This window comes from Leptonychotes weddellii, chromosome 16 (assembly GCF_054177405.1).
Source record: "Leptonychotes weddellii isolate Sample4059 chromosome 16, ASM5417740v2, whole genome shotgun sequence".
NCBI lineage: Eukaryota > Metazoa > Chordata > Mammalia > Carnivora > Phocidae > Leptonychotes > Leptonychotes weddellii.
The window spans coordinates 39,378,317-39,387,556 of record NC_138384.1 but is presented as its reverse complement, the minus strand read 5'-3'; the positions used below and the strand labels follow the sequence as shown (position 1 = coordinate 39,387,556).

The following is a 9,240-nucleotide window of genomic DNA, read 5'->3' as shown; positions in this document are numbered from 1 at the left end:
GATCTGAATTCCTGTCCCCACGCTTCAGGAATTTCGGTCTAGAATCCGATCGAGGGCTCCCAGGTGTGGCCCACCGGCCTGAGTGTGTGATTGATGCAGGAAAGAACTCCAAGTCCCTGAAGAACTTGATGTGGGAAGTTGCAGAGCTATCTGAAAACTGTGGTCTGGAGATGAAAACACCAGGAATCTGGTGGAAGGGACTTTGTACTCCACCAAGTCTGGCCATGGGACTTGGCCTTACTAGGGGTACTCAGAGGTTGATTTCCTGGGTAGGCATTTTTATGGTGGCTGAGATCTGTGCTCAACCAAGTGGGTGATAAACACTGGGCATTTCAGACCCTGTTAAAAAAAAAAGCAACACAAAATTCAACTGAGTCAATTTGAAGATTTGATTGACTTTATTGAATATTTTATCAGCAAAAGATAGGTTTATTTAGGAATAAAAGACAATCACAAGCCAAGGCAAAACCCTTAGGCAAGTCCAGGAAACAAAGGAGAGGTGGTGAGCTTTTTTTTAAGGACAAAAGAGTTAAGTTGGGAAGGCTGTTAAAAAAGTCCACTGGAGTAAACTGGGAGTTCAAAGTATGGTGGCTTCTCATTGGCTGAGCTGTTGCCCTGGGGATAAGGAAAGTCTGTTCTTTGCCTGGAATAGTAGTTTCCACATGCAAGGTCAAGTCAATCTCTTCCTGCTGGGTCTGCAATTGACTACCAATGCTAGGACAAGAGTGTCCCTGCCCAAACCTCCTGAATCCATTTTAGTTAGGTTTCCCATTACTAATTTTCAAAGAACAATTCATGAATTGGGCAGCATCCCACCTGACAAGTAAATAGGAGCTCAAAGGAGCTGTGCAAAATGGAAGGCATTTATAGAATGATAGAGGAAAGGATAATGAAAGAAAGGATTACCTCATCTTCCTTTGCCTTATGTAGCAGATTACCTCATTGGTGCTGACCAGAAAACTCCAGACTGACCAGTTAAGACTATAGTCCCTTGTCGGGTTCTGCACTCAGTGCAGAGTCTGCTTGAGAGTCTCTCCTTCTCCCTTGGCACCCACCCCCCTTGTGCTCTCTCTCAAAAAAAAAAAGAACAATACAGAAATCTTGTGTATACTTAATGCAGTTTCTCTCAATGGTAACATCTTGCAAAATTATAGTATAATATCACAAGGTCTAAGTATATGACCTTGATATAGTCAAGATACAAAACATGCCCATTACCATAAGGATCCTTCATGTTTTCCTAGTCATACTCATTTCCCTCTCAACTTCATCCCCTCCTTAATCTCTGGTAACCACTATTCTGTTCTCCATTTCTACATTTTGTCATTTAAAGAATGTTATATATAGGGGCACCTGGGTGGCTCAGTCGTTGGGCATCTGCCTTTGGCTCAGGTCATGATCCCAGGGTCCTAGGATCGAGCCCCACATCAGGCTCCCTGCTCAGCGGGAAGCCTGCTTCTCCCTCTCCCACTCCCCCTGCTTGTGTTCCCTCTCGCTGTGTCTCTCTCTGTCAAATAAATAAAATCTTAAAAATAAATAAATAAATAAAGAATGTTATATGTAAAATGGAATCATGCAGTAGATAATCTTTTATGATTTTTTTTCACTCAGCATAATTCTCTATATATTCATACAGGTTGTTGTGTGAATCAATAGATCATTTCATATTATTGATGAGTAATATTCCATGGTATGGCTATACCACACTGTAATCATTTATCATTGGAGGATATCTGGATTGTTTCCAGATTTGAGTTATTATGAACAAAACTGCTACATTCAGGTACAGAGTTTTTAAAATTGTTATAAAATATACATAATATTTGTCATCTTAACTATCTTTAAGTGTACAGTTCAGTAGTGTTAAATACATTCACATTGTTGTACAACCAATCTCCATAACTCTTTTCATCTTACAAAACTAAAACTCTATGTTCATTAAATAAAAATTCTATTCCTCCTGCTCCCCATCTTCCAGCATCCACCATCTACTTTCTGTCTCTATGAATTGGACTACTCTAGGTACCTCATATAAGTGGAATCATACAGCATTTGTCTTTTTGTGACTGGATCATGTCACTTAGCATAATGTCCTTGAGGTCCATCCATATTGTAGCATACTGAAGAATTTTCTTCCTTATTAAGGCTGAATAATATTCTATGTAAATTTTGTGACACCGTTCATCCATCAATGGACACGTGGGTTGCCTCCACCTTTTGGCTATTGTGGATAATGCTGTTATGAACATGGGAGTACAAATATCTCTTTGAGAGCTTGTTCTCAATTCTTTTGTATATATACAAAATATACAAATTGCTGTATCATATGGTAATTTTTGGTGTTGGAAAACTGGACAGCAACATGCAAAAAATTAAACTGGACCACTCTCTTATGTCATGCCTAAAAATTAACTCAAAATGGATTAAAGACTTGAATGTAAAACCTGAAACTATAAAACTCCTAGAAATAAGCAGAGCTGTTACCTCTTTGATATTAGTCTTGGTGATGAGTTTTTGGATTTGACACCAGAAGCAAAAACAACAAGTAGACTAAATCAAATGAAAAAGCACGGCAAAGGAGGGGCGCCTGGGTGGCTCAGTCGTTAAGCGTCTGCCTTCAGCGCAGGTCATGATCCCAGGGTCCTGGGATCAAGCCCCGCATAGGGCTCCCTGCTCGGCGGGAAGCCTGCTTCTCCCTCTCCCACTCCCCCTGCTTGTGTTCCCTCTCTCGCTGTGTCTCTCTCTGTCAAATAAATAAATAAAATCTTTAAAAAAAAAAAAAGAAAAAGCACAGCAAAGGAAACCATCAACAAAATAAAGAGGTAACCTACTGAATGGAAGAAAATATTTGCAAACTTTATATCTGATAAGGGATTAATATCCAAAATATATAAAGAAGCCATGCAACTGAACAGAAAAACAAACAAAAAATTTCAGTTAAAAAACGGGCAGAGGACCCGAATAGACATTTTTCCAAAGACATACAAATAATCAATAACGGCATGAAAATGTGCTCAGCATATCAAGGAAATGCAAATCAAAACCACAATGAGATATCCCCTCATACCTGATAGGATGACTATTATCAAAAAGACAAGAAATAAGCATTGGCAAGGAAGTGGAGAAAAGGGATATGTTATGCACTATTGGTGGAAATGTAAATTGGTTAACCATTATGGAAAACAGTATAGACTTTCTTCAAATAATTAAAAGTAGAACTACCAAATGATACAGCAATTCCACTTCTGGGTATTTATCCAAAGGAAATGAAAACACTAACTCAAAAAGGTGTATGCACGCCATGTTCATTGCAGCACTATTTACAATAGCCAAGACGTGGAAGCAACCTAAGTGTTCATTAATGGATGAATGGAAAAAGAAAATATGATATATTTAGAAAGTGGAATATTATTTTGCCACAAAAAGAAGGAAATCTTGTCATTTGTTGTTTTTTTTTTTTTTTTTGGAAATCTTGCCATTTGTCACAGCATGGATGGATCTTGAGGGCATTATGCTAAGTGAAATCAACCAGACAAAGAAAGATAAATACTGTATGATCTCACAGAATCTAGAACAAAACAAAACCCAAATTCATAGGTACAGAGAACAGATTGGTGGTTGCCAGAGGTGAGGGGTGTGGGTGGGTAAAATGGGTGAAGGTGGTCAAAGGTCTAGTTATAAGTAAGTTCTAAAGATGTGATATACAGTATGGTGACAATAGTTAGTACTATTGTTTTGTATATTTGAAAGTTGCTGAGAGGATAGATCTTAAAAATTCTTATCACGGGCGCCTGGGTGGCTCAGTTGGTTAGGCAACTGCCTTCGGCTCAAGTCATGATCCTGGAGTCCTGGGATCGAGTCCCACATCGGGCTCCCGGCTCGGCGGAGAGCCTGCTTCTCCCTCTGACCCTATCCCCTCTCATGCTGTTTCTCTCTCTCTCTCTCTCAAGTAAATAAATAAATAAAATCTTTAAAAAAAAAAATTCTTATCACAAGAAAAAAATTTGTAACTGTGTAGTGATAGATGTTAACTAGACTTATTGTGATCATTTCACAATATATACAAATATTGAGTCGCTCTATTGTAGAAAAAATCAGTTGTATTTATATACACTCGCAATGTACAATCTGAAAGTGAAATTAAAAACAATTTCATTTACAACAGCATCAAAATAATAAAATATTTAGGAATAAATTTATTTATTTATTTAAAGATTTTATTTACTTGAGGGAGAGAGCACAAAGGCATGGGGAGGGGCAGAGGGAGAGGGAGAAGCAGACCTCCTGCTGAGCAGGGATCCCGGGGCTCGATCCCAGGACCCTCTGGGATCATGACCTGAGCCAAAGGCAGACCCTTAACCAACTGACCCACCCGCCCCTACTTAGGAATAAATTTAACAAAAAAGTATAAAACTTAGAAAACTACAAAACATCTGGTTAAATAAATTTTAAAAGACTTAAGCAAATGGAAAAACATCCCAAGTTTATAGATAGGAAGACTTAATATTGTTAAGATGGTAGTACTCCCCAAGTTGATCTATAGATTCAAAATAATTCCATCAGAATCCCAGATGACTTATTTGTAAAAACTGACAAGCTGATTCTAAAATTTATACGCAATTGCAAGGGATCCAGAAGAATCAAAACAACCTTGAAAAAGGAAAACAAAGTAGGAGGACTCCTACTTCTCTATTTTAAAGTTACTATAAGGACAATCACACACTATTATATTGGTACATGGATGGGAACATAGATCAATGGAATAGAATTGAGAGTGCAGAAATAAACCCAAACATCTATAGGATCAATCAATATTGATGATTCAGTTGAGAAAAATTGAGCAGGTTTTTAAATAAATGTGCTAGCCACCTGCAAAGAATGATGTTGGGCCCTTATCTCTTATCATTTATAAAAATTAACTCAAAATGGATCAAACTGCTAAGTTCAAGAGTTATAACTTTTTTAGCTTAAATTTTGTTAGTTAACACAATGTAATATTGATTTCTGGAGTAGAATTCAGTGATTCATCACTTACATATAGCACCCAGTGGTCATCACAACAAGTGCTCTCTTTAATACCCATCCCCCATCTAGTCCATCCCCCACTCACCTCCCTCCATCAACGGTGTTTGTTGTCTACCGTTGAGTTACTTATGGCTTGTTTCCCTTTCTCCTTTTTTTCTTTTCTCCCTTCCCATATGTTCATCTATTTTCTTTCTTAAATTCCACATATGAGTGAGATCATATGGTATTTGTCTTTCTCTGACTTATTTCACTTAGCATAATACAAGGTAGGAAGACTTCTGTAAAACTCTCTGAAGAAAACACAGGAGCAAATCATCATAGTCTCAGACTACCAAAGGATACTTAGATATAACATCAAGAGCATGACCAACATGAAGTGGGGGAAATCGGAGGGGTAGACGAACCATGAGAGACAATGGACTCTGAAAAACAAACTGAGGGTTCTAGAGGGGAGGGGGGTGGGAGGATGGGTTAGCCTGGTGGTGGGTATTGAGGAGGCACATTCTGCATGGAGCACTGGGTGTTATGCACAAACAATGAATCATGGAACACTACTTCTAAAACTAATGATGTAACGTATGGGGATTAACATAAGAATAAAAAAAATAATAAAAAATAAACATAGGGGTGCATTAAAAAAAAAAAAAGAGCATGACCAACAAAAGAATTAGATAATTTTCATTTCAAGATCATTAAATATTCTGTGCTTCAAAGGACACCTTCTAAGAAGTGAAAAGACATCCCACCAAATGAAAGAAAATATTTGCAAATCATGAATCTTTTAAGGAACGTCTATCCAAAATATACTGACAACTCAATAATAGGCAACTAACTCAATTTTTAAATGGGCAAAGGATCTGAATAGACATTTCTCCAAAGAAGGTATACAAATGACCAATAATTCTATGAAAAGACACTAAACATCTTTAATGATCGGGGAAAAGCAAATCAAAACCACAATGATATATCACTTCACACCCACTAGAATGGCTATAATTTTAACAAATGGAAAAATAGCTGTTTTCAAGGATGTGGAAAAATTGTAACCCCCAAACTGTATGACTGTCCTCATTATCTAAGAACATTTTTATCACCCCAAGAAGAAACCCTATACCTACCAGCAATCACTCCCAATTTGTCCTAACCCTGCCAACCCTAAGTAACTCTGATTTACTCTCTGTATCTATATACTTGCCTATTCTGGATATTTCTTATAAATGAAACGTGGTCTTCTGTGACTGGCTTCTTCACTCAGCATAATGTTTTCAAGGACTATGTGTGTTGTGGCATGTATTTTTTATTGCCAAATTATATTGTATGGATATACCACATTTTTTTTGTCCATTCATCTATTTATAGGCATTTGGGTTGTTTTCACTTTTGGCTATTGTAAATAATGCTGCAATGAACAATCGTGTGCAAATTTTTGCACAAATATACATTTCCAGTGTTCTTGGGTGTATGTATAGGAGTGGAATTATGGGGTCATACAGTAACTCTATGTTTAATATTGGCCTCAAAGAATGAGTTGGGAAGTTTTTAATGTAATAGCTTTCGGGGACTTATTTTGTGTAAGCTTTATACATGTTTCCCTTGATCCATATGGCACTCCTGAAAAAAAAAACCTGTTATCAAGATTTTTGATGATATAGAATATGTTGTGCATAGAGCACACATCATTAGTTCAAGGTCAGAGATGGTAATTTTCAGGACTGGGATTTGAATCTCAGGATTGTCATAATCAGAAGCATACAGTCTTCATAACCAGCCATTTTATTTCACATTTTACTCTCTCCTCATAGTTCTTTTCTACTCTCATCTCTGTAATAGCTGCATCCATATTCTTCTTTCTTGTCCTAAATAATTCTCATGCAAACTCTTCTTCCATCAAATCCTATTTATTCTACTTTATTTCCTCCATCCTCTTCCACTCATACCAGGATCAGCCAACACTTTAGTATCTTTTAGGGGTTTGGTTTGTTTTTAGCTATTTTTACATTTTAATAGCCATCCTCTGTGTTTTTCTATTAGCACAAACCCACCTTTATATTACTACTGTTGGCTCTCAAGTCACCTTCGTTCACATTCTTATTTTAGGGTGACTATAAATTATACCTATACTTAAATTGCATGTTGACTCTGGGCAAAAATCTTTGGCTTTCACTCCCTTGATTATCCTTTTAGTTTTGTTCCACTGATTTGTGGTGCTAAATATTTTTGAGTATAATAAACTTGACACTAGTTGACGTTTCTCTCCTTTAAGCAACTTGAGGTTTTCTCTGGACACTCGTCTTATTTTATCTTAAAGACACATTTTAGTTTTCTAAATCAATTTTCCCTTAAACATGACTGTCCTGATCTTGGCACATGGGTTCCACGTGATATCACTCTGCTTGACCTCTACTATCTTCATGGCGTTTCCGTTTCCAAAGTTTATCCTTCAAGGTAAGCTCCTAGTCTTCTTGAAGTTATTCTGCTCTGCCTCCTGCCCCCACCATTTCTGGAATCTTTTCTAATAGGCTTCATCAGCTTCTAAGCACCACTTCTCACCTCTGCTTACCAGCTCTCATTCTCTGACATTCTTCTACCTAATGTCAACTGTATTAGGAAGTACTCACATTTATTTTGGAGTTACAGGCTTGTGTGTGTGTGTGTGTGTGTGTGTGTGTGTGTTTTAGAGAGAGCATCAGCCGGGTCAGGGGGAGGGGCAGGACAGAGAGAGAGAGGGACAGTGAGAATCCCAAGCGGAGGGGGCTGAGCATGGGGCCCGATCTTACAACCCTGAGATCATGACCTCAGCTGAAATCAAGAGTTGGACACACCCAACTTACTGAGCCACCCAAGCATCCCTATGGGCTGAAACTGGGTTTTTCTGTTTTGGTCCCCATTTGTGACTTTTAATTGTTTCCAAGAGGTTAAAGGGGTAGGATTCATATCTAAGCTGTTGTACTGACCATACTAATAAGTCTTTTTTTTTTTTCCAATTGGGGGAGTCAGGAATCAAACCATAGAAGACTGGAGAGGAATAAAATACAACTCCAAATGCTGTAGAAGACTGAAATTGTACACATGAAAACAAGATCTCTAAGGCATTGGAGGGTGTGGGATCCATAGCCATATGCAAGGAACAGAGACATGATCTTATTAAAAAAACATATTTGAAACTATGTGTCAGACCATTTGGTTTGCTTTTTTGATTCTCCAAAAGTCAAGTAAAACTGATGGTACAAGAACATGCACTCCAAGTATCATTAGTTTCCTGATGAAGAAAATGAGGTAACTCATCCAAATTCACATATCGCCTTACACACATTGGGGCCATCTTCTGAGTCACCACTATTACATACACACACACACACACACACACACAGCCTGACACTCCAGACAACCTGCCATCAGCCCCCTTCCAAGCTTCTGGATTACTCACCTTCAGTTTTTCTTGTGGGATTCAGGCTGAGACACCCAGGTTTCTGTTCCCTGAGCAGTGTCCAGGTCCTGCTACACACTCATCCACTGAGGAAGGCAAAAATGGCAATTTAGTCAATCAATCCCAGGTCCCAGGTCCCAGGTCTCAGTAGGTTACGTGAAAATTAGTAAGGGGAAAACTCACTAAAGTAGAGTCAGGAGGCTAGAAGAGGGTCTGTCAATTATAGGAAGAATTGTCAATTAAGGACCCTCAACAGGAAAGAATGTAAATTACAGGCCCCAAAGGGGAAAGATGTACATTGCATCACCTACAAGAAACTGACTACCCCTGCAGTTTGGCAATGATAAATCATTATCACCCTGGTTTTCTCCAACGGATTTTCCTTCAAAACAACTTCCTAACTTCCTCCTTCTTTTCCATGAAAGAGTTGTTCCTCTCCTTTGTTTGCTGGACTTGCTTACCATTTTGGCAGAACACTCTCCTCCTGAATTGCAATTCTGTTATTCCCAACAAACCCATTTTGGTGGTAAAGTAATTGACAGTTTTATTTTTAAGGTTAACACATACAAGTTCTAAAAGAGTCTTGGGTGAGGCTCCACTCTTCACTGTGGGCAAGCTTAGCACAGTCAACTAAGACAAGCTACATGAGAGGTAGCTTCACCCTTTCCACCTCTAGACTACATTTCCCAGAAGTTCTTGCGGCTCTAATCAAGTTCCATGGGAACGCGGCAACCTTTTTCTATTTCTTCGGAAACATGTGGCTCCCAGGCACTGGCAGGGCCCATGGA

General features: G+C 38.4%; 1 long non-coding RNA gene across 1 annotated transcript; it reads right to left on the bottom strand.

Moving 5' to 3' along the window:
- Positions 1–5,930: 5,930 nt before the first annotated feature.
- LOC145717662 (uncharacterized) lies at positions 5,931–9,187 on the bottom strand. The gene is made up of 3 exons (XR_014141032.1): positions 8,914–9,187; positions 8,453–8,538; positions 5,931–6,636 (listed from the first exon to the last, which is right to left on the bottom strand). It is a non-coding gene; the product is annotated as an uncharacterized LOC145717662 (long non-coding RNA).
- Positions 9,188–9,240: the final 53 nt, after the last annotated feature.